The sequence below is a fragment of the Anabrus simplex genome, chromosome 7 (assembly GCF_040414725.1).
Source record: "Anabrus simplex isolate iqAnaSimp1 chromosome 7, ASM4041472v1, whole genome shotgun sequence".
NCBI classification, from domain to species: Eukaryota; Metazoa; Arthropoda; class Insecta; order Orthoptera; family Tettigoniidae; genus Anabrus; species Anabrus simplex.
The window spans coordinates 25,957,711-25,982,221 of record NC_090271.1 but is presented as its reverse complement, the minus strand read 5'-3'; the positions used below and the strand labels follow the sequence as shown (position 1 = coordinate 25,982,221).

At 41.2% G+C, this 24,511-nt stretch overlaps 1 protein-coding gene and 1 pseudogene across 1 annotated transcript in view; both read left to right on the top strand.

Annotated features, from left to right (window-relative positions):
• The window catches only part of LOC136877672 (uncharacterized), an 814,069-nt gene that overhangs the window by 450,411 nt on the left and 339,147 nt on the right, over positions 1-24,511 (top strand). The window lies entirely within an intron of this gene.
• LOC136877895 (5S ribosomal RNA) lies at positions 23,033-23,150 on the top strand (annotated as a pseudogene).

The window sequence follows — 24,511 nt, the reverse complement described above, 5'->3', positions numbered from 1 at the left end:
AGGTACTGTTTTATGAGGTCCTTAATATAATTTAAGAATTTGAAAACAAAACGTCTGAATCTTTAACGGATCAGAAGATATTTAAGGCGAACAACTTAGCTTAATATCCCTGTATATTAGGTAGCGCACCCTGCACGTAAGCAATGAGGTTGAGAAACACATTTTCGCAATAGTTTTATTCTATTACCATTATCCTTTAACATTCTCCCAAAAGTCTACATGTTACATTATTTACCTTTGTCGTCGATTCTGCATCGCCGCTATACTACCAACACCTCCTACCGCTGCCTGTCATACTACTGCGTTATTTCCTGCCGACTGTCTAGAGTATTTTCGTAGGTCTCCAGAACCTTCCACATGCTCTATACATACTGAGACTTTGCGTCCCTTCCTCAGTCCAGTGTGTGGAGGGCTCAACTTCTCGCCGTGCTGTGGGCTGGTCACGCCTTTATCCAGCACCATGGACTTATTATTTGGGAATACTTGGCGAGGAGAGTCATTTGTTGGGACTTAGTTTCCCAGAACCTTTCTGGGTCTGGCGCTTCTCGCCTCCATTCAATCCATCATATATTCTCGTAACTTTATGCATCGGTACCAGTGCTATGCCTCATTAGTTCAAATGACTAGATTTGGAATTTAAGGTTACTATGTCTGACTGTTGGAACATTAAATAGAATATTCTTCGTCAAAGCGTTACTGACTATTTCTTTATGTGGTGATACTTTTCTAAATATTCAGTCATTTTACTTTGATCAGCGAGGCCCCATTTCCCAACCCTACCTGTGATGCACCTGTGATATCCTTTTTGTAATAAATTTTTTGTGACCAGTTCAAGTTATTGATATTTTATACTTTTTTCAAGTCTTAATAGTGAGGTTCTTATTGCTACACTAGATTATCGGTCCTCTTACTTGTTGTCTGTAATTTATCTATTTAAATTACGATTGTTATGGATCTGGTTCTTGATTCTTTTGACGTCCTAGGTCGGTAGATGCAAAGTGGGTCTGGGCCCATAAGTGCAAGTGGCCACAGCTACCAAACCCATCACCTTCTCCGTGTATCTCCTTCACCGTAACAAAGTCCGCATCCGTAGCGTAACGGTTAGTGTTATTAACTGACGTCCTCGGGGCTCGGGGTTCGATTCCCGGTACCGTGCGAAATTTAAGAATGACAGGAGAGCTGGCTTGTGGTTGAAATGGTACACGCACCTCCATTGCGGGTGTGCCGGGAAAGAGCTGCATCCCCTCAGGATGAGTACACGAGTTTACTTTACTTTACCGTAACACATCACGCGGCCTGAGAGACGGTGTCACAGTCTAAGAGGCCCGCCTCCCCCTTCAGGGAGGAATGAAAACGTTTTAGTAGTAGTAGTAGTAGTAGTAGTAGGAGGACATCCTAATTTTGAATCGTTTGGATTTTTACACACTTCCAGAACTCTGCTTAATGGTTCTTCTTCTTCTTGCTTACTTTGTCATTATTCTAAAATATGGTACTAAGTTAATAATATATCTGAATTCTGCGTATTTGAATTTTATGTTACGTTACAAACGATTATCTGAGCTAACCCTCCTCCCAACCACCACCACCACAATCTTGTTGTCATAGCTAGGAAAATTCCCTTAAAGATCTTGCCCGCAGGATAGGTAATGGTAGTATGCGAACGGTTTTAATTAATTCAAGAGTTCGTTAATTTACATTTTTTTTGCTATTTGCTTTACGTCGCACCGACACAGATATGTCTTACGGCGACGATGGGATAGGAAAGGCCTAGGAATGGAAGGGAAGCGGCCGTGGCCTTAATTAAGGTACAGCCCCAGCATTTGCCTGGTGTGAAAATGGGAAACCACGCAAAACCATCTTCAAAGCTGCCAGGCTCGAACCCACTATCTCCCGATTACTGGATACTGGTCGCACTTAAGCGACTGCAGCTATCGAGGTCGGTAATTTACATTTAAAGGGCAATGCTGAAAGAGGAATGTAAACGATAAACCAGGACGAACTGCAGATGTGAATTACTTATATGTATGCACAAGAGAGAATTAGATAAATGGCTGAAGTGGATCCTCTGGTCCTGAAGCAATTGCCTCGCGAAGAGTTTTGCTGCTGACAGCGGACATGGTCCACACAGCACACCACTACACCTCGCTGTCAAACACACTGGCGTCCAACACGGTCAACAAGGGCCGCTGGCTGCCAAGAGAGTTCATTACAACTAAAGATACATTGCTTCTGGCAGTTCATGTTTGTGGTTTTGTACAATACAGTTCTTGTATGGAATTCTGAAACCACTGCTTTATCGAAACAATTCCAGGAGATCTCGCCGCGGACGAACATTGATTGTGTGGCTTCTCTGTCCACTCGCCAGAGAAGACAGAGAAAATGATGCAAAAATAATTGAAGTATATGAGAATTCAAATGAGATTTTGATAGAATTGCTTGATAATGTATGTCAATACATGAAAATGTAGCGATGTATAAACAGTGGAACCCTTATTAAGCCACCAGCGACGGTTCCATGAATAACATTTAGAGGGGTGGTCTCTGGAATGGAGTAGGCATTTAAAAATAACTAGCCGAAACGCGTTAGAACATGACGGTGAGTGGTGTAAATATTTAATGAAGGATTTACATATATACAAGAGATTCTTTGTACAATTACCTTTTGGCAGTATTGAAACTTTAAGAGCGTCATAAGTTCACACTTTTAATATTGCAAGATATGTCGTGGCTGAAACCGCATGTTCCAGTGCTTCCCCTTGAGCTGTGTTGATCGTCATACAAAATACCAATCGAATTGGAAATTGGTGCCACATAAAATAAAATGAAAGTGTTTTATCTGAAGGCATTAGAGATCTCTGCCTGTTTTGAATGTTTAGTGCATTGATCGAGGGTTGGGAAGCAAAATGGTGGCTATTCCCGTTCACACGAAACCCTACATCGAAGAACTTCTGAATTAAGCGTATATGTTTTTCTAATGCGCACGGGGCCATGAAAACTGCGTTCTTGGCATGTGTGTTGTTTCGTTGGGGCACGTAAAGGATTCCATTAATATACAGTAATGGAATGTTGCTCCTAGTTTGACCGAGCTCGATAGCTGCAGTCGCTTAAGTGCGGCCAGTATCCAGTATTCGGGAGATAGTAGGTTCGAATCCCACTGTCGGCAGCCCTGAAAATGTTTTTTCCGTTGTTTCCCATTTTCACACCAGGCAAATGCTGGGGCTGTACCTTATTAAGGCCACGGCCGCTTCCTTCCCACTGCTAGACCTTCCCTGCCCCTTCGTCGCCATATGACCTATATGTGTCGGTGCGACGTAAAGCAAAGCAAAAAAAAAAAAAGCTCCTGGTTTGCTATGAGCAAAGTGTTAGCCAAATCAGATTTGAAAATTGGCACATTACAGTTTGCTCGCAGTAAAGGTACAATCTTTAGGGTTTCCAAGACACTAAATTATGCCACGAAGGATCGACTCGCTTTCCTAACTACCGGAGTGGAAGAAGTTCACACAGCCTCAGTGTTAACAGTACTACGCGGAGTAAGGAACTCTTATAGGGAGAGCTACACAGAGACAGTAACATTGCGCCCCTAAGCGACTCCCTGCAACTGCAACACAATACAGGCTGGAACAGCTCACCAGCAATATAGCGCATGCTTGTTTACCCCCTTCCCCTCTTGTATCGCATGCTTCAGGGCTACTGTGGTTCATGGGGCCTTGGAAGTACTGGCGAGCGTTTTGGCGAATCAGAATGCTACATTTCCTTTAATAATTTAACATACACGGCAAGATATTTTTATGATTTTAAAGACACTCTGCAAATCCACAGGCCAAGAGCTTTTGTCAGAGTGCTTTACGATGTCAATCGTTTCAACTGTTCTCTAAAACACGATGTAATACACCTCAGCCTGTTGTTTTAAATATATTCATCTTAAGTAGTAATTAGTCTTTCTATTTATTGACCTGTCTTAGTCTTATCCTTGGATTTGACAATATGAAAGTCACTGAGGTATGAGCGGTGCTAGTATTGCGATTCCTTATGCAGCCAGTCCCTGCTATGAACAGTGTGAAAACGTTGCTCATAGGCTTGGCAGACTGATATGTAATAGCAACTTCTGGTTCGGCGAGGACAGCAACGGAAAACTACCTCACTCATCATTTCCCTAGTACGCCTATTCAGTGATGCTTAGGCCATCTATGACAGCTGATGCTGGAGCTGTTGAGGATCCAACCACCCTTAGGACTGACGACTGAACATACACACAAACGTAACCCACATAGGTTTCCTTGTTAACTGACTGCATGAACTCGTAATTCTTCCGATCACTGTATTCTCATAAAGACAGGATACCAGGTGTTATCTTGCACAAGATGGGAATGACACTGTACAGTTAATGTGGTAAAGGACTTACTAGTCAACACTTCACTTTCTTCCTCAGGCTAATTTATCCTAAAGTAGCAGAACGTTGACTGACCACTTAAAATACCCTGCCCTACAAAGCTGACGGTTGCGTACCTTGGAACGCGATCTTCAACTACATGGCCGCTATGTTGCTCCGGAAGCCAGACGTCATTTTATTTTTAGATAATACTTTATATAGCAGAATTACCGTGGAAATTGCCTTTTAAAAAGTCCGCCCGCTGCCCAAGATCATTAAGGCGTTGAATCCTATATGGTCTGACACTGTGGTCATTCGATTCGAATCCCGTTGATCGAAAAAAGTCACCATCAGAATGTTAGCCGCCAGGGTAAGGGAGGTGATGGTATACATGATGTAATCACTAGATTTGAGTGCCTATATTTTTCTTTCCAGCTGCTTTACGTCGCACTGGCACAAATAGGTTTTATGGCAACGATGAAATAGGAAAGGCCTAGGAGTGGGAAGGAAGCGGCCGTGGCCTTAATTAAGGTACAGCCTCAGCATTTGCCTGGTGTGAAAATGAGAAACCGCGTAAAACCATCTTCAGGACTGCCGACAGTGGGATTCGAACACACTATCTCCTGGAAGCAAGCTCACAGCCGCACTGGGTTTCACCCTTTCCCTACCCCATCATCATTATTATTATAATCCCGCATCGAGATGCGCAGTTCGCCTATGGGAGTCAAATATAAAGACCAGCACCAGTCGAACATGCTATACAATAGATAGATAGGCCTTTTAAAAATCGAGCTTCTCCGGGAAGCCAGGACACCATTTCATCCTCATCACGACGCGCAGGTCGCATACGGGAGTCAAATAGAAAGACCTGCACCTGGCGAGCCGAACCCGTCCTGGGATATCCCGGCACTAAAAGCCATACGACATTTCATTTCATTTCAGGTTGTAGAGTATCTGGAATTGCCTAATTTCGTCATGCGTACCAAGGTGATCTCCTGGCATCTCTATAACACTACCCCAGAATGTCCCGCTCTAGGTCGTTGTGTGGGAGGAAACTGTCCCAACAGGTGTAAAAATGCTTAAACTTGTGGGCATACGCTGCGTTTCTTCTCAGCCCTAAATTCCATCTCCCAGCTCAACCATTTCGGATGTCTCTAGACATTTTCCATTTTTCTAGGGGATTTTGGTGTTATTAGGTTGTAGAGTGCCCGACTCGTTGGCTGAACGGTCAGCATACTGGCCTTCGATTCAGTGGGATCCGGGTTCGATTCCCGGCCGGGTCGGGGATTTTAACCTTAATTGGGTAATTCCACCGGCAGGGGGGCTGGGTGTCCTTTATTGGTAACGAGGCCTGCCCCCATCTGGTCTTCATCATCGCGTGTTACATCCACGTTTCTACAGCGTGCAGTCGGTTTGTTGATGAAGCCTTCAGTATCGAGGCTTCCCGAACACAGAGTAACACCAAGTAACATATAACACTAGGCGACAGGTGAACGGTTTGCTAATTGAAAGACATGGATGCACACACATCACCCCTCTTGCAACACTGGTTCTCGTTTTGGTTGCAAAATTCGGATCGCTTTCTTGTGCTAACTAGCATTGAAGGTAGCGCACCTGAAATGCGATTATGATTCATCCAGAGTGTTAACAGCGCTGGTGATTTCCTGTTTTCTAATTACCAGACCTCGTATATTTAGGTGTTAATATTTTAATTTTACGTGCCTAAAATAGGCTTTCAAATGTGAAAAATAGGTTCTAAATGTATATTTTTGGCAACTTCAATTTTACATACTTTAATATATTATATTTATCAATTAAAATATCATTTTTATTTTTAATACAATCGGTTATTTTTAAAACCCCTTAAGTCAAGAATTGTAAGTTTCTGGGAAAATAAGAAGCACTGAATAATTAATTACGTAGAGAAATTGCATATGTTTTTAATGATTTTGAAATTTAAATCTTGCTTGAACATGCCATGGAAGTATGTAACTGACTTGTATAAACATTACAATTGTTGCTGGACTGGTTTCAGTGTTCATGAGTTACGGGGTTTCAAACACTAATGGAGAATATTTCATCATAACATAGCACATTTTTCTTACAATCATATGTTCAATTAAGATATTCATTTAAAAAATACCGAGCTCGATAGCTGCAGTCGCTTAAGTGCGGCCAGTATCCGGTATTCGGGAGACAGTAGGTTCGAACCCCACTGTCGGCAGCTCTGAAAATGGTTTTCCGTGGTTTCCCATTTTCACACCAGGCAAATGCTGGGGCTGTACCTTAATTAAGGCCACGGCTGCTTCCTTCCCACTCCTAGCCTTTCCCTGTCCCATTGTCGCCATAAGACCTATCTGTGTCGGTGCGACGTAAAGCAACTAGCATTTAGAAAATAATTCACATGTGAATTCGTAAACAGATTGCTAGAAACTTAAGAAAAGTATGTGTTCATGAAAGTGCACACCGTAGAAATGATTTTGAAATGAACATCCTCTTTAAGTAATTTACACGTTATACACGTCTCTGAGTTTCCCCTTCATTCAGCATGCATCCTTCGATTTTTTTAGATCCTCCATTTTTCTTACTTTAATTGGAAGATCAGTTTGCACGGTCTTTTACTGGCATCTCAGTGGCACTGGGAGTACTGTTAAACACATGATGTTGTAGCTTACAAGACCATCCACGTACCAAAAGAACCCTAGAATACATAAAGTAGTTAAACTGTGACACTTCTTCTCTCGAGGTACCCCGCTCCCGTGGGATTCAATGGATAGATCAGACTTGTTGAACAATGGAGGCCACCCGGATTTATGGTCAGAAATAATTAAGTTACGTTGGTAATCCCCACAAATGAATGATTTAGAGAGTTTCTAAACCAGACCAGTAATTCCCAGTGTCATCAAATCCATTCTATTCATCAGATGTACGGTATTTATACATAAATGACGCATCTTTGTTGGGGATTTCATTTTCTCTTATAACATGAGAATGACAAAATGAGTGACTTAATGCGTTTTAACAATAACCGATTCAATAAATATTTAGGGGAAAATATCAAACAAGTATCACTCTCCTATTTGCTACAAACGTCACAGAATATAATTTTGTGTGAAGCGGGCAAACTCCTGTAACCTTTCAGTTAAAGTCGACTTGGAAACTGACACTTTCCTATTTTCAGCAGGTCAAGGGACACTCGTGACACGGCTTACAGCTTCTCAATTTTAAGATTTGCTCTGAAAAGCATTTCAAGGATATACTGTTCAAGATACTTACGAGTTAGTAAATATTTCAGTTCTTCTGAATAAATTAAAACCATTCACAATCGATTTAGGAACAAAAAGATCGGAATTATAGGAATTAGGCAAATATGCTATAGGTTATAACACTAATTTAGACAATTTTTGGCACGATAGGAGCACCGATTTTAATCTTTTAAGCTCATGAAACGTGTAAATACAACTTTATTTCAAGTTACCCCTTCAGGAACAAAATAGGGTTTTCCCTAAATTCCGAGGCCTACGGATTACCATGAATTTCTTTTCTCAATGTTTATTTGAAGGCCAAGCCCCTCACTTACTTCGTTCATGCTGTTGAAAAAGAACAGAATAAGTGAATGGAAACATTCCTTCCCAAATTTCAACTGAAGTTCAGCGTTATTTTTTCCATAATATAAATGATTATTCGAAATTCAGTGCTTCTTCTTTAAGGATAATAAATTCCCTACGACAGAATGCTTAACGCCACGACACAAAGATAACAATAGAACACCTCCGGACGTAATTTCGCCTCATCCTTCATCTTTATCGGTTGCGGCAAGGCCTGTTAAGTTGCTAAGGACAGATGATTTTATAAGGAGATATTCTGGGGCTCGTTAGCAGGTGGCTGAGTTATAGCGTCTGCAGAGTGTTGGAGCATGTTGGCTGGGCTATAGATCAGGTACCCTAGGGGAAGGGCACCGGTCTGCTATCGTACGGCGCTGGTGGAATAAAATAGACTTAAAAACTACTACACGCTGATGACAGTCGGAGTATTGTTTTGTAAGGGACAGAAGGCACATTAGTACAAACATAAATATCATAACCATGTTGACGGGAGTTGGAACGGAATTTTTCACGAACCAGAATGACTTGTTCCTCATTGATCCGTAGATGAAGCTGATTGTCTGTAATAATCAATCTTCTTCTTCTACTTCTTTTCCGACACCTCTGCGAACTGTGTCGCACGTGTTGATTTTGCCGTGTTTTACGGCTGGATGTTCTTCCTGATACAAACCTTTTATGGAGGAGTGTAATTACTATTGCGTCTTTTTGGGTGGTTCGCAGTGTCTGAATATGGAAAGCAGAGTTTTGGGAGAAACACAAGTAGTCAATCCCCGGACCAGAAGGATTAATCACATGCGATTAAACTCCCCGACCAGGCCGGGGATCGAACCCGGGACCCAGCCACCAAAGACATATTCTATACTTATTCGTTAGGAATGAATTAAACTATAGGCCTACGTTAGTTAGTACTGTGATGACGGGAACAGGGCATGAATACAAAACCACAGTGCTGCAATCAGGCGGAGAAACAATTTAACAAGTTTGCCTCTGGTGTTCCTCATTCATGATCTCTCTGACTATGCTTGTTAACGTCACTCTGAAGCGCAGTTCAAACAATCAGAGACGGTTTCTAATTGCAGTGAGGAAAGTAATTACAATACGGTAAATTATCACTTTCCGTACTCTTTTGAGTGTGGAAAGAAAGTAAAATTAGATCATAGTATGAAATGCTTGCTAGGTAGGGCCTATCCTCACAGACGTGTAGTTTGCCAACCAGCATGAATTCAAGACATCCGCCTCTCTATTAAAATTTGAAATTGTTATTACTAATATTGATATTTGCTTCTAACATACAGTTATTATTTGCTCTAACAGAGTTTAAAATGCACAAACTGAAACTTGTAATATTGAAATAGACTTACATTCTGTCCTCACAGCAGTGATTTATTTATTTTTTATTTATTTATTTATTTATTTATTTATTTATTTATTTATTTATTTATTTATTTATTTATTCATTTATTTATTTATTTATTTATTTATTTGATTTATTGTTCAACAGGCACTTCTGCCCACTTACAGAACATTTCCATTTCTTATTTCCAATTTTTATAAATAATTTAAAATAAATATTAAAATATGAAACCTAATACCATACTTATGAACTATGAACAATGGTGAATGTATATTTCGACTTGTTCGTTTTAATTTATCCTAAAATATACATTGTTAATCTAAATTAATCTAAGGACTAAATAATTCATGGTACACGAGTATGCTACTCTGTTTAATTGATGTCTTCTCTATGTGTCAGTTCTCCTCTGAATGACCTTAAGAAGACACTCTAGTCCACGTTTGACACTTTACTAATTGACTGACATATTCTGTTTAAATGTGAATTCATATGGTGATTTGTGTTTGACCATTTAATAAATAAATTATTTCTGTTACTTCCAAACGGTGCATACAGGTTTATTTGGTGTAGTAAATCTTGATTATCGACTTTACCTTTGAGAATTCTATGTAGGTATTTTACACTCGTTAATGTTTTTCTAGTATACAACTTATCTATGCCAAAATTTGTTATATTTGCCGCATATTTTGCACTAGTTTTTGAGTTAAAAATACAGATATCTTATAAATTTAACGTGAACATTTTCTATTTCTTTTATACGTTTGTTACATGATGGATCCCAGAATATAGATGCATATTCTATTACTGTTCTAACTAGTGAGTTTTATACCTGTATAATGTACTACTGTATCATCACGGCGGAGTGCATGCATGCACTATACGTCACTACTTCCTTCAAGGGTCTTGGGCTACCAACCGCTGCTTCTCAGCTCGAAGGCCTGCAGATTACGAGTGGTGCGTGGTTATCGTAACGAATCCTCTCAGCTCATTATTCCTGGCTTTCTATATCGGGGCTGTTGTCCCACCGTCAGAGAGTTCGACAATTGTTGTTATGTTGGCTGACTGGACTTCGAAACACCACTCAAATCCAGGTAAAAATGAGGTGCTTATCTTGGCCGGAAATCAAACGCGGGGCCTCGTAATAAGAGGGACACTCTCCTCCGCTAGACTGAGGGCTGACACATGTTAAAAATTGTAATAAATAAACAGATCTAGAGAATATTTAAATAAGTAAATCGACGTGAAATAAATAAATAAATAAATAAATAAATAAATAAATAAATAAATAAATAAATAAATAAATAAATAAATAAATAAACTTAAAATAGTAAGGAGATATATCCGTAAGAATTGAGCGGGTCTTTAGCAGCCATGCAGAGCACTCGTCGAGATAGAGAAACATCGCATTCCTGTCTTCCTTCCTCGCTGACTTTCAGGCCTGAATTAAACAGCGTCACGGGCCAAAGATTAAAGTGAACAACCAAGTCCTTTAACTTGAAGCAATTTCGTTACCCTTGTGAGTGAAGCACTCCGCCCTGTGTGTTGTATTGCCTTGTGAGAGGGGGCTTGCTTGGAATCGTTTCAACGGATCAGGTTGTTCAACCTACTTTAGCTCGATAAATAGGAAACGCAGCCTCTACAGACTTTGGACGCTTCCGGTGTTCTCGCGAAAACAAGTTGGCGCTGTGCCTGGGGAGGTGCTACCCTGCCAAAGCATCGCCAACTCATTTAGTGAGCTAAATCAGAACGTGATACAAAACTTCTCACTACCTAAGCCTCAACGTTTCATTCATCTCTCCGCTCACAGATTAAACTAAGCCTGGATGATTTTAATTTCAACACAGCTGCTGTGTAGATATACACAGTATTTGTAATATAGCTCGAAGCTAATTAGAACCACGTTTGAAAGCAAGTGATGTAATATCCTGGTTCATCCATGCAGTTTCTTAATTTCACTCAGCCTTTCTTTTCTCTGAAATATTCATCAACACTTTCAGAATATTATAGATTCATAGAAAGGAAGATATTTTGAATGTCCTTACACTTGCAGATTATCTCTGCCTTCACCGTGAATGACGGCTGAAGTACTACGTACGGATATTCATATTCTGTCGAATACATTTCGCTGTTGATACTTGCTAAATACAATTCGCGCAAGAGCTCTTGAGCGCTTGGATTCGTACTCCTCACTTGCTGATTACACTGTACTACAAAAAATAAAAAACTCCTATTTTTTGGATGGAAAATATGTGATTCTTATAGACATGTTAACGCTGCATTCAAATCTGCTTTTAGTTTTCAAACATCAGAAATAGTTTAAGAGTAATCCGATTATTAATTTATCTTCGTAGTTCCGTATCGGTCCGCCTCTGTGGTGTAGTGGTTAGCGTGATTAGCTGCCACCCCCGGAGGTCCGGGTTCGATTCCCGGCTCTGCCACGAAATTTGAAAAGTGGTACGAGGGCTGGAACGGGGTCCACTCCGCCTCGGGAGGTCAACTGAGTAGAGGTGGGTTCGATTCCCACCTCAGCCATCCTGGAAGTGGTTTTCCGTGGTTTCCCACTTCTCCTCCAGGCAAATGCCGGGATGGTACCTAATTTAAGGCCACGGCCGCTTCTTTCCCTCTTCCTTGTCTGTACCTTCCAATCTTCCCATTCCCCATCAAGGCCCCTGTTCAGCATAGCAGGTGAGGCCGCCTGGGCGAGGTACTGGTCATACTCCCCAGTTGTATCCCCCGACCAAGAGTCTGAAGCTCTAGGACACTGCCCCTGAGGCGGTAGAGGTGGGATCCCTCGCTAAGTCCGAGGGAAAAACCGAACCTGGAGGGTAAACAGATGATGATGATGATGATGATGAGTTCCGTATCGTTCTTCTTCTTCTCATTCTTGGTCCGAATTGGCCTTCTTTGGACCTCGCTTGTTCAACTGCTAGGCTTTGATCTTTTTCCAGTATTGGCGCATTTTTCTTTAATCTGTCCAGGGGGTAGCTTTATTCCACGGTTTTTCCTGGAATTCACGGACTTCCTTCATGGGACGTTGTACAGACCGTCTATCTTCAAGGTCCGTATCATGATATATATATATATCCTTAATTTAGTCATAGGCATACTGACAGAAATTCAATTAAGGGAGATATAAACATTAGGAGAGTAACAGAAGATGGGAGTTGAAGTGAGAACATAATATTTTCACTTTTTAACAGTAGTTGACAGGAATGTTTAAAAGTGGTTATAAGAATGGAAAATATGGACAGAAATTCTTTCTATTTGTATTAAGCATTCCTCTTGTCCCGATTCTCACTCCAGCAATAATAAGCTAACATTCTGGGCATTCACTTCCCTTCATACCGCTTCTCCACGGTAGCTATATTTTTTTATAACATCTTGCTCCATGCTCATCTGATACATCACTACAACTTTCTGGAAGAAAGTCTAGATGCAAGTCCATTAAATGTACTTTAAAGGACGTATTGCGTCCTAAATCTTTATAAGCTATGATCATTTGTTAACAAACTCTTTAAAATTAGGGTCTCTTCTACTTTCAAGGAAGTTTTGTGTTATTTCCTTGTAACATAACCGGACTGGATTTTCTTTGTCAAACATACAGACATATCGAGTAGAAATACAATAGAAGGGAATATTCACAGAAATACTCACTAGATATATCTGATAAGACAAATAAATACATTTAAAATAGGTAGAAATCGTTGCATTCTCACTATGATTTTGAGGTTAACATGCTACACTATCTGAACAATAACATCAATGTCTGAAAAACGTCAGAAATAGTAAAGTTAATATTGACAACTATTTTTTTCTTTTAATAAAAGTACCATATTTGCCTCAAACAATTATACCACATATGATTATATATATGTTCAAATATTAGGACCAGTCAAGGAAGGGAATGATTACAATAGGCTACCCAACCATGAGCTTTACGAATACTGTGAAAAACTCGCGGACTTGGCCAGGAAGAGACGCCTAGCATTTTATGGACAGATCTACTTGATGCATCATGACCGATTGACCAACCAGCTTCTCGTTTACTGTCAAAAGAAAAAGACCAACTCACTATTGTTGATGGAAGTGAACAAAGATCTGCAGTAACTGGGAGGAACAGAGATAGACTTAAAGACCGGACTTGTATTATTTTTTTTGCTAGTTGCTTTACGTCGCACAGACACAGGTAGGTCTTATGGCGATGATGGGACAGGAAAGGGCTAGGAGTGGGAAGGAAGCAGCGGTGACCTAAAGTAAGGTACATCCCCAGCATTTGTCTGGTGTAAAAATGGGAAACCACGGAAAACCATTTTCAGGGCTGCCGACAGTGGGATTCGAACCTACTATCTCCCGAGTACTGGTTACTGGCCGCACTTAAACGACTGCAGCTATCGAGCTCGGTGGACATCTTTCAGAAGGATGCTTGAACAAAAGGGGTTCCAGGACAAACTGCCAAGAAGGAAGACAGGTACCCTCTGGACAAAGGAGAGAACACAGCTAGAGGATGCGCAGTTACCGGGCAAACATCAAAACCCGCCCCAAACGTAATAGTTGAATATCGTGGTCCTTAGTCGGCCTATACGAAGCAATAGAAAATATGTTCAGATTTATGGAAAACTACCCCTGATAGCGCAATTCTGATTTCAGATTTAAATTTAGCAATTAAAATTCATTTATAATTACATATTTTCATCCCAGATAGAGAAACTTTGTAGATCAGTGTTTTCGATCAACGTCGTTTGTTGAGCTGGTAACACTGATATGTGGAATGGGCTTTGACAGCCAGGATTTATTATGGTTTTCCCCAGAAAATGCTTACAAATAGCATTCGCGAAGTGTGTTGACTGATAATAGTAGAAAATCAAATACGATGGAAATCAAAGTTTATTCTACCAGTTTAGCTTCTCATAGCGATAATTATGCATTTTTATGAGCTTAGACATGCATTTTGTATAACAATGAATATGAAAGGAAACTCAGCTAAAAAATAATGATTTTTTCTGCTAATTTTAGGTGTTCGCACATATACCTAAGCATGTTTGTGGGTCTTGATGTAGAACACTGTTATAATGTTCAGGCGACAATAAGCACATTGGATGATTGTTGAATTTGTGCAGTTAGGAGCTGAGTAACTAGAATCTTCAGTTTCCCAGATAATATTGTCGGGAGTAACAAAGGCATCACATACAACTGGAAACGTGGCTTTATTCCAACCATGCTTAATCATGTTATTGAATATGAGGGCCCTGAACTGATTATGTATGAGAGCATCAAGGTTAATAGTACCTTTACGGTTCTGGAGATCTGTAGGGGAAAATTACTTCACAAAAACTTTCACAAAAAGTTTTCCATTACCGATAAAGTTATACTTCTAAAGGGTGAACAAGGGAAGTTGCAGCAGGTGAAGTGGTTTTTACTAATATGTCTTTATTCGGATGGTGGGTGGTGGTGATTTCTGTTTTAAAAAGGAAGTACTACACTGTTAACACTAATCAGAGAGTGAACATGGAAAGGATCGAACACATCGAAAAATGAAGGTATTCGTAATAAAAGACAAGGGCAACGATGAGCGTAAAAATTGCAACCTTATACCATCGGGGTCGAAAAGAACAAGATTTGACCAAGGGAAGTCAGCTAGTATAGATTAATGTGAGCAGCCTGGCACAAGTAAGTGAAAACAACGCCAGGACTCAGCTAAATGACCAGTGGTCACCAAACTACGCTCCCAAGTTAAGAGCAGGCGGGCCCCTTTTAGTCCACAGGCGGGACATACTGTGGGTGTTCTTCTACCGCCCCCCCCCCACAGGGAGATCTTTATTCGGTGTTACACACACATTTTGTTCGAACTTGGGGAGAGAGGCACTTATCCCTCCATTGTCCGCTTCGCCTGGTTTTAGACAAGTTCTGTTTGTTAAGAGGTCAGACTATGTTCTGTTGCACAACGGGGAGTAAATGTTTAAGAAACGAGTCAGTATGGACAAACACAACTAGCGTTTAGTGGATCACTTACTCAGTTAGTTCTATATTATTTTACTGCGTTTTCCTTTTACCTCGCATTAATTTTGAGGGAAAAGGAGTAACACAAATGTAGTTTCACGTGGTTACTGATCATTTTAGGCTTGTTCTGTATCAATGATAAATAATATAACAAGATAAAGTAGAAAGAAGAATTCTCCATCAGCTCAGGAAAATGAGTGTAACATACTCTTGTATTCTTCCTAACAGTTGCATATTCCGTTACGATTTTCGTCTTCCATAAATGTCTCCTGACCTTATTCAAATGCAATGAGAATATTGGTGCATAGTTACTTGTACGATGGATTATCGTCATGGTTTGTAAAACTTCTTTGGCAATGTGGTTATTTAATTAAATTCGCTACACATGAAATTTATATAAAACGTGCAATATGGTAACTATTCAATGAATACATTCCAAGAAAACATTACGTTCTTTAAATTACATTACTCTCGACGTGCTACTTGCTTTACGTCGCACCGACACAGATAGGTCTTACGGCGACGATGGGACAGGAAATGTCTAGGAGTGTGAAGGAAGCAGCCGTGGCCTTATTTAGGGTACAGCCCCAGCATTTGCCTGGTGTGAAAATGGGAAACCACAGAAAAAATCTTCAGGCCTGCCGACAGTGGGGTTCAAACCCACTATCTCTCGGATGCAAACTCACAGCTGTGCGCGCCTAACAGCACGGCCAACTCGCCGGGTACTTACGACGTTGAAAATAACCTAAATTATTGTGTTTCATCTCAGTATGACCAGTGAGACGAGAATCCTGATCTGATAAATTTAGAGAAGATGCGCAGAATATATTTAAAAATAAAGTGGCTGTTCTTCAACAGCCGCAGAATGATCTCAATCACTGTGCATTGCATTCGCTTAGACCGCCCCAATCGATCAGCTGACCGGCTTGACGCGCTTTCTGCTGTGCGGCCTGTACAGCATGAAGGCAGTGACAGTATGAATGCTGAATGACCTAGGATTCTAATTACATCACTGCACCACAGCTGCAGGTAGTATGCATGCGCAAGTTGCAAGAAAACCTTCTACTTAAAAGAAGCGAACGTTTTCACACCGAAATATATTGTAATATTTGCCACCAAATCTCTAAATGGTTCTTCATTAAATATTACCTGAGCTGCAAACATCCCACTTTCAGACTTTTTAAAATATTGGAAACATTTCTTAGCAGAAAAAGTAGGGGACCCCGTACTACGAAAAACGTAGAATTAAGCAATGTCCTCATTTTATCCAAAATTTGAAGTGCTAAAGGGGTCCAGAACAGCTCTATGAAAGTAAAAAGAAACAAATTTCGAAACTCAGGTCCACCCTAAATGCTAGTTCCGGGAAAACAACTTTAAATCACTTGTCTCTTTACTCGTTTACTTTTTGATTCAAGGTAAGGGTGTATTCTGCCCGAAGACAGGTCCGAACCTCCGTAGAGGTGTGTCTGAGCCGGAGTTTACGTACGGTAGGGTAGCCAGTTCCTTTCCGCTCCTCCATTCTCTTAGCCCCCACCAACAGCGCATGGCAACCCATCCAAATCTTGACCACGCCTTATGTTGCTTAACTTCGGAGATCTCACGGGATCCAGTGTTTCAACACGGCCACGGCCGTTGGCATTTTGATTCAAATCCTAGCCAAATTAAGTAATTTAAACAATTTCTCTGTAATATGTTCCTTGGTTCAATACCCTCAGGAGTTTTTCGATCTTTTTAAAAATGTCCACACCAAATATAGTTATAAAGGTTTAAGTGAAACTCTGCACTGATGTACATTAGCGCTCGTTGTGGTGATTAAGAGAAACAATGGATTGACCCACGCTTGCGCTTGCAGTGGTAGAAAAAGGCAAACTTCTAATCTAATCGATCGGATAAAGATGGTTAAGGAAAATATATTGTCTTTTTAGGAATACATAAACAATATATTCTCATACTTTATTATATTTTGTTTACCCCTAGGATGATTTCAACATCGAGTTGCTTGTCTAAAGGGCACATTATTTTGACATATTATGCATTCTGAGACCTAACACTAATCAGCAGAATAAAGAAAATGTATCTCCCAAACACTCTGTATTTCCCAATTCATACGAATGGTAAATCTGTATCATGTAGATAGATAGTTTTCCTTTATTAAAGCCAAATCTGACACCATTTATTTAACAGAATTATCCCAATATATCTACGAGTGTCCTGAAGACCTGAGAAGGATCAAATAAAATGTATCGTGACACAAAAATTGTAGTCGTTGAGCCCTGAGGGCTATCTGTCGCTACGTCGCCAATTTAGCGAGCCATCTCGCCGGTGACATAAATTGGAGCGTCCAGAAACCTGGCGGTAATCCGGGGATCACTTGCTGAATTTCTCAGACCACGAACGTGAACATCGCTGGCTTCTGACGCTATTTCTCACAAGATGTTACTTCTCACCCGTCCACCTGATGAAAGAACATCAGTCAGGACTTGTCACAGAGATACTTTCGTAACATGTGTGTAAACAGACTGTATGTATTGATGTACTTTATGTATGTTCAAAGTGCTCACTTGTTAATGCTATCGTTCTCAAAACTACGAGGGTGTTTCAATAAATACTTTAACAAACTGCTTCACTTAGTGAAGAAAAAATTACCAACGAAGCGAGTAGCAGACCGTGGGGTCCTCGGAGTGCCAAGACGGCTGCTGTCTAGTCAAATGACCTGTAGACATTGGAATACCGTGTGGTCAGTGCAATTACATCCTCAACCATATAGCGTGGCTTTCTGAATCCGATACCCCGTCAGACAGCCTCACAATTACCCTCACAATATTGATTGAATACCGTTGCAGCTCTCAGTTTAGAATTAAAACTCCCGGACATTCGTAAATGGGACTTAGAACCTCCACTAGGAGGCAGGTACATTAACCCTTCACCACGATGTTGTTCATGTTGTTGGGTGGGGGCTGTAGAATACATACAATGTATCTCCTGCCTGCAGGAAAAGTCGTCTGAAAGGGACACCAGCCTCTCTGAAAATACCAAACCCCGCAGTGCAACTGCTTTAAACGGCCTTGGTCTACGAAGCGACCGCTGTTCAGTCCGTAGATATGCAGATTATGTGGTGCCATGACGAGCGATGGCTCTCGGCCGTTATTCGTGGTTTTCTAGACCTGGGTCGGTATCTCATCTTCAGATAACTCCTCAATTGTTAACACGTAGGCTGAGTAGACCTTAAAACCAGCCCTTCGATGAAAGTGTAGAACCCTCATATGACCAGGAATTGAAATTGGAGCGCCCGGGTAAGAGGTCGGCTCGCTACCCCTACAACACTTGGCCGGCGTGTATCGATAGTTTTATTGGTACGTACAAGAATTTCACTCTTATTAACTTGACTAAAGTCGACGTCAAACCTTAAGGGTTTCGTTCTTGACACTTCTCACAGCATCCACGAAAAGGAAGTTCGCTGCGTTGGCCACTTATATGGAGAGTTGAGCCTCGCAGCAAAGCGTAATTATGGAAATCATTCCCGCCCAGACAGATTAATGACAGAGCAAGAAGCATATCAAGCTACGATAATATAGAATAATTTAATGAGGAGACGGGTAAAATCCTCGTATTTACATGTTCAGTAATTTCTGACTTACAGCCAGACTAATAATAGGTGAAAACAGAACGTGAAGATGAACTATGTTCTGTTTCTCTGGTAGAAATTGCCAGATTTATAAACAAATGGTGAGTGTTGGTAGTCTATATCTTTCTTCAACTTGTGCTGAAATTTTGAGACATCTCCGCGTAAGGTAACGGAATACGGCTCTTCAATCCAACCTATTTCTTAATCTGAATTGGAAGGTACTGCAATACGGAATAAATACACATTTTTGAATATTTAAGAGTAATGTAACAATTTTGAAATTATTGTAATGTGTGCGTGTCACAAACATTTACATGAGAAAATTAAGTATAAGCGCTGATAATAGGATGAAAAAGGGAGTACGAATGTGTTAATAAAATATTGCTGTGAAGAATACAGAGTCGTATGCTCACAGCTTAGGCGTGCGCCGTAAATAAATCCATCATGCCAGGAGACCAAGAAGTCGAGATTGCAAGGAGGTCCCGTCGGAATAAGGCATGTTGTGTTTAATGATGCATGATTAATGGAGGTCCTAGGAGGAGTGGAAAATGACGGCAACTAAGTAACCTCGGCACTGGGTGAGGTAGAGTGGTTAGCTCAACGCCCGGCTACCTTTGGTCCCAGCAATTAACCTGATACTCATTTTTTGTGCTGGCCGAGTGAACCTCAAGCCCTTGTGCACCTTCGGAAGTGGAAATCTCGTTTCTTAAGTTTTCGACTTCCTGACGGGAAATCGAACCGATATTCTTTCGGGTGAACCGAGCACATCTTTGCCGCCTCGACCAAGGATCCTGCGTGGATCAGATTAAACACATCGTATATGGTCCATTTGAGCGATGTATATGACCGAAATCACGACTTTAGGCCGAAAAATTAAAAAAATGGCATTGTAAAGTAGTCCGTGAGGTCACGGTGCTCGAATAGAGTGACCTACTTTAAAATTGAAACAAGTACGTATGCATGAAGTACATTGTATCAGTTATTATAGCAAGATCTGCTTAATAATGAAGTACGGCTTCCATCAAATTGATTCATAGAATATCGCATACCTTTTTAGGTGAAGCAACGTTAGCAGAAGTCTTTCCTCACACATTAACACCAGGGCAATAACGCGTATATGAGAAATATTCTTTAAATTGTTTCTCCACATTTATGTCACCTTTGAGAAAGGATAGGTTCACGGCTTCCAATAAAATTCAGTTGGTTATACTTCGTTCGTTACGGCGTCTGTAGGGCCACGCGAAGCTCTTGTCATGGTTTGGGTTTCTTCGCCTCTTTCCAGAACCTCTTCGTCCTCTCTGTCTCCTTCTCTCCCGTTCTGCAGCTGATACTGTTAGTATCATATTCTCTTGACTCCCCCATTCGTGCTTCTCTATCCTGTTCGCGTGTTCTCTGTCACTTCCACCTTGATCCAAATCTCAGTCCATTACTTGGAGAGTTCGACAAGCCTCTTAGTTCCCGTCTTTTCCCTCGTCCTTCCATGCTCTTCTACTCATTCTGATCATATGTCCTGCAAAACTTGCTCTTTTGAGTCTTATTTCTTCTGCGTTCTTCCTCCTGTTTCGGTATAGTTCGGCCCTTATGCTTAGTTCCTATTTTCACCACTCTTTTAGGTCCCACTATCTTCCTCAAGATTTTTCTTCTTTCTCCAGTTGCTCTCCACTTGCCTTCATAGTCGCATCGTCTCGGCCACGTACAGTACTGCGTTGCTCACTCTTGTTTATAGTGCTCGAGATTTGCGTCCGTTGATATGTTTCTGTTGTTCATTTCTCTGGTCGCAAGGTAGTGATTCTTCATCTTTCTTACCCTCTCCATTATCTCCTCGCTCCTCCTGTTCCTTCCTGTTAAATATTTTACAAGGTACGTAAACTTTTCTACCATCTGCACAGTGACTTCTGATGTTTACCAATCCCCGGTAGTGTTCAGAACCTTTGCCTTTTCAGTTGATCATACGGTACACTATAGAGCCTTCGACGTGTTATGTCTATGACCTGAAGACACTGAGGTACAATGTCTCGTCTATTCACACTTGCCCTCGTATGTAGTCCGAGAACCTGGCATGGCAACGCAGAACGCTATCGGCGTTGCTCAAATCGCAGACGCTGAGTATAGTGGTACAGTAGAACAAACGTTCTCGTCACAAATCCCTTCTCATCCGTTCAGTTGAGTATCATGTGTCTCCATTCAGCTCTATTCAGAAGAGCCTCTTTCAGTTCAGCGATCGTCATATCAGTACATTGTGGTCACTCATCGGTGTCCTTAAGACTAAAATCCCTACTCAGTTAAGTAGTGTGCTTTTATTATCGAGTCAGTTTATGAAACTAATTTTGACAGTTATTTTCAAGATCTCTCGTGTCCTAGGTTTCCACTTCGTACAGTTTGTACTCACAAACGACGTCAGACACGTCAAACACTTGCTCTCCAACACGGCCTCTCACATAGTGGTTCATTTCGCGTAATCAAGACCATCTTAATCCTAGTGAATCGCGATCACCTGCTTCGCTCTTTATACAGTCTAGTGTTGGATTCTCACCGTTTTCACTTCCAGATCATTCGGGGTACCTGTTCCAGTGTTAGCCAGAGGCTTCCTTATCGCGAGCCTTAATAATTCGACAAGGGTATTGCTTGCCTCGCCGCTCGCCCCACACAAATTGTAGTCACTGCATCGGCATTGTACCTTTCTGTTACTACCCCAAAGTTAATTGTCTCAGTATCCTTTTACACTATATAACCAACGCGTTAGTTACGTCCTAGTTCCACTTTTGTTACCCGCCGTCCTTTTTCGGGGAAGAGCTTCTCAACGTGTGGAATAATTAAGGTAGATTTTTCACCATCAAATTCACTTTCAAGTATTAATTTGCCCACTATTTTCTCATTACTATTTCTGGCTGTTCACTGAGTTCTCAGCAAACTCCGTCAAAAGCAAAGCTCAAATGCACTCAGCCTACTCTTGACACCTTTCTTCAGGGGTCCAGGTCTCACGGCCATAATTAGATATAGGTAGAACGATAGCTCTGAACGCTTCACATTGTTATAAATGTATGAAGTAAATATTTATGTTACTGATTGTGGATTTATTCAGATGGGATAGATACACAATTTATTCTAATTTTTATCAACAGAACACTACAGGCTATGATTTGCAATGATAATTATGAAACCATTTGACCGTAAATAAATCGCTGGCGTTGTCACTGTGATGGCCTCTGTTAAAATTTTTTCGCTTATTAAAAATATTTTTATGATAATTCAAACTGATATTTGTTCAAAAATAAATGTTCCGAACCTGTATATTTCTATATTTAAACAAACAGAACATAAATATCATTAAAATGTAGATGACTGTTTGGAATTTCAACCGCTTCTGCTACTGTTTTTTATAACATAATTCTGCCTTCATTACGTAGTACTTCTAGATATTCTAATTATCAATGATCCTCCTTAGAACAACTCGGCAGGTTCTAACAACGCTGAGAGGCACACGCGGTGGAGTGCTGGTTTTCACAGTAAATGTTGACGAGTTCGCATCCAGCTCAGTCCGGCGGTATGTGTAGGAGTTCAAATACGCCAGCTTCGTTTCACTAGACTTTCCGGCACGTGGGGAACTCCTGCGGGGACAAAATTCCAGCACCTCACTGCTTTTGAACACTTTAGAATAGTTGTTTTTTAAAGCTATTTGTTCGGCTCGTCGACCCAGTGGATTGTTTGCCCCTACTGGCACCATATTGTATGAACCTGCGTGTAATTGCAGTGGCGGCAGTGTGGAATGTTATGTGTGAAGAAAGGAAGATTAAGGACGTCACAAACACCCAGTCCCCAGGCCAGGGATATTAATCATCACAATTAAAAAAATCCTGACCCGGCCGGGAATCGAACCCGGGGCCGCCATGTGACAGTAGGACGCGTTGCCCCCTACACCGCAGAGCCGGGCTTAAACGTAGTTATTTGGGAAAAAGCAATAAATTATTATTATTATTATTATTTTTATTATTATTATTATTATTCTGGTGTTTAGTTGCATTGCTATCCAAGTCTAGTGAAAAAGTATTGATCTCCTGAATATCTTCAGTTATGGCTCCGTTCCCAACGGCCATACGATGTTGAATACACCGGTTCTCGTCCGATATCGAAGTTAAGCAACATTGGGCGTGGTTAGTACTTGGAATGATGACTACTTGGGAACACCACGTGCCGTTGGCTCATTCTAGTTGTACTTCCTGTTAAAACAATGATCACCGCCATATAATCACTTACGGCTCATTTAAATCCCTATTCAGAACTTACGCCACAAGCTGAAGGTTACTAAAACTATGACTACTAAAATATTTTCATTTCTCCCCTGAAGGGGGAGGTGGGTCTCTTAGATGGTGACGCCGCCTCTCAGGCCGGGAGATATTTTACAGTGAAGGAGATGCTCGGAGGAGGTGATAGGGTTGGCGGCCGTGGCGTATACTAGGAACTGCCCCGGCATTCGTCTTAGTCCAGGAGAATGGTAAACCACGGAAAACCATTCTCAGAACAGCCGACGGTTGGGGCAGTCGTGAGGTCCAGCCCTGTCCCGTCTCCCGAATGCAGAGACGTAGAGCCACGGTAGAGCCGTGGACACCCCTCGTCTGCTCGGTTGGCCGGTCGAAGTGCAGAGCTGTTGGACAACGGATCAGCCGTGGCCACTTGTGTGCCTTGACCCACTCTGCATCTACCGACTTCAGCATCTCATTTTAGATGTTCTTGTTGAGCTTTGAATGGTGAAGTGCTTCATACAGCTGATGGGGAATTCGTCCTACTGCTCCACCACTACTACAACAATTACAACTCCGTCCTAATGCCATATATCTTTGATTTCATTTGTTATAGACATGTAGGCCCTACATGTAGCCTTTTCCCTGACCTTCTTTTGGAACGTTCTGAGAAGCTGGGATGAGCCATGGGTCACCCAACAGTTGGCTCTGCCATCGAGTACAGTAAACTGGAACGCCGAAACTGACGTACAGGTAGCCTAGCTCGTGCCAAATCAAAATGCCTGCCCACGGTAGCTGCAGTCATACTATTATTATTATTATTATTATTATTATTATTATTATTATTATTATTATTATTATTATAAACGGGCGAATTGGTCTTGCGGTTAGGGCCGCGCAGCTATGTGCTTTCACCCGGGTGATAAAGGGTTCGAATCCCACTGTCGGCAGACTTGAAAATGGTCTTCCGTGGTTTCCAACTTTCACACCAGGCAAATGTTGGAGCTGTACCTTAATTAATGCCATGCATGCTTCCTTCCCACTCCTGAGTCTTTCCTACCCTACCGTTGCCTACCTGTGCCTGTAGGATGTGAGAAAAATTGTAAAAAAGTGTTATTATTATTATTATTATTATTATTATTATTATCATTATTATTATTTCCCTGTTAATCTCTTTACGGTCCAGGGTCGGTTTTTCTCCTCGGACTCAGTGAGGGATCCCATCTCTACCGCCTCAAGGGCAGTGTCCTGTAGCTTGCGATTGGGTGAGGGATACAGCTGAGGAGAAGGACCAGTACCTCTCCCAGGCAGCCTCACCTGATA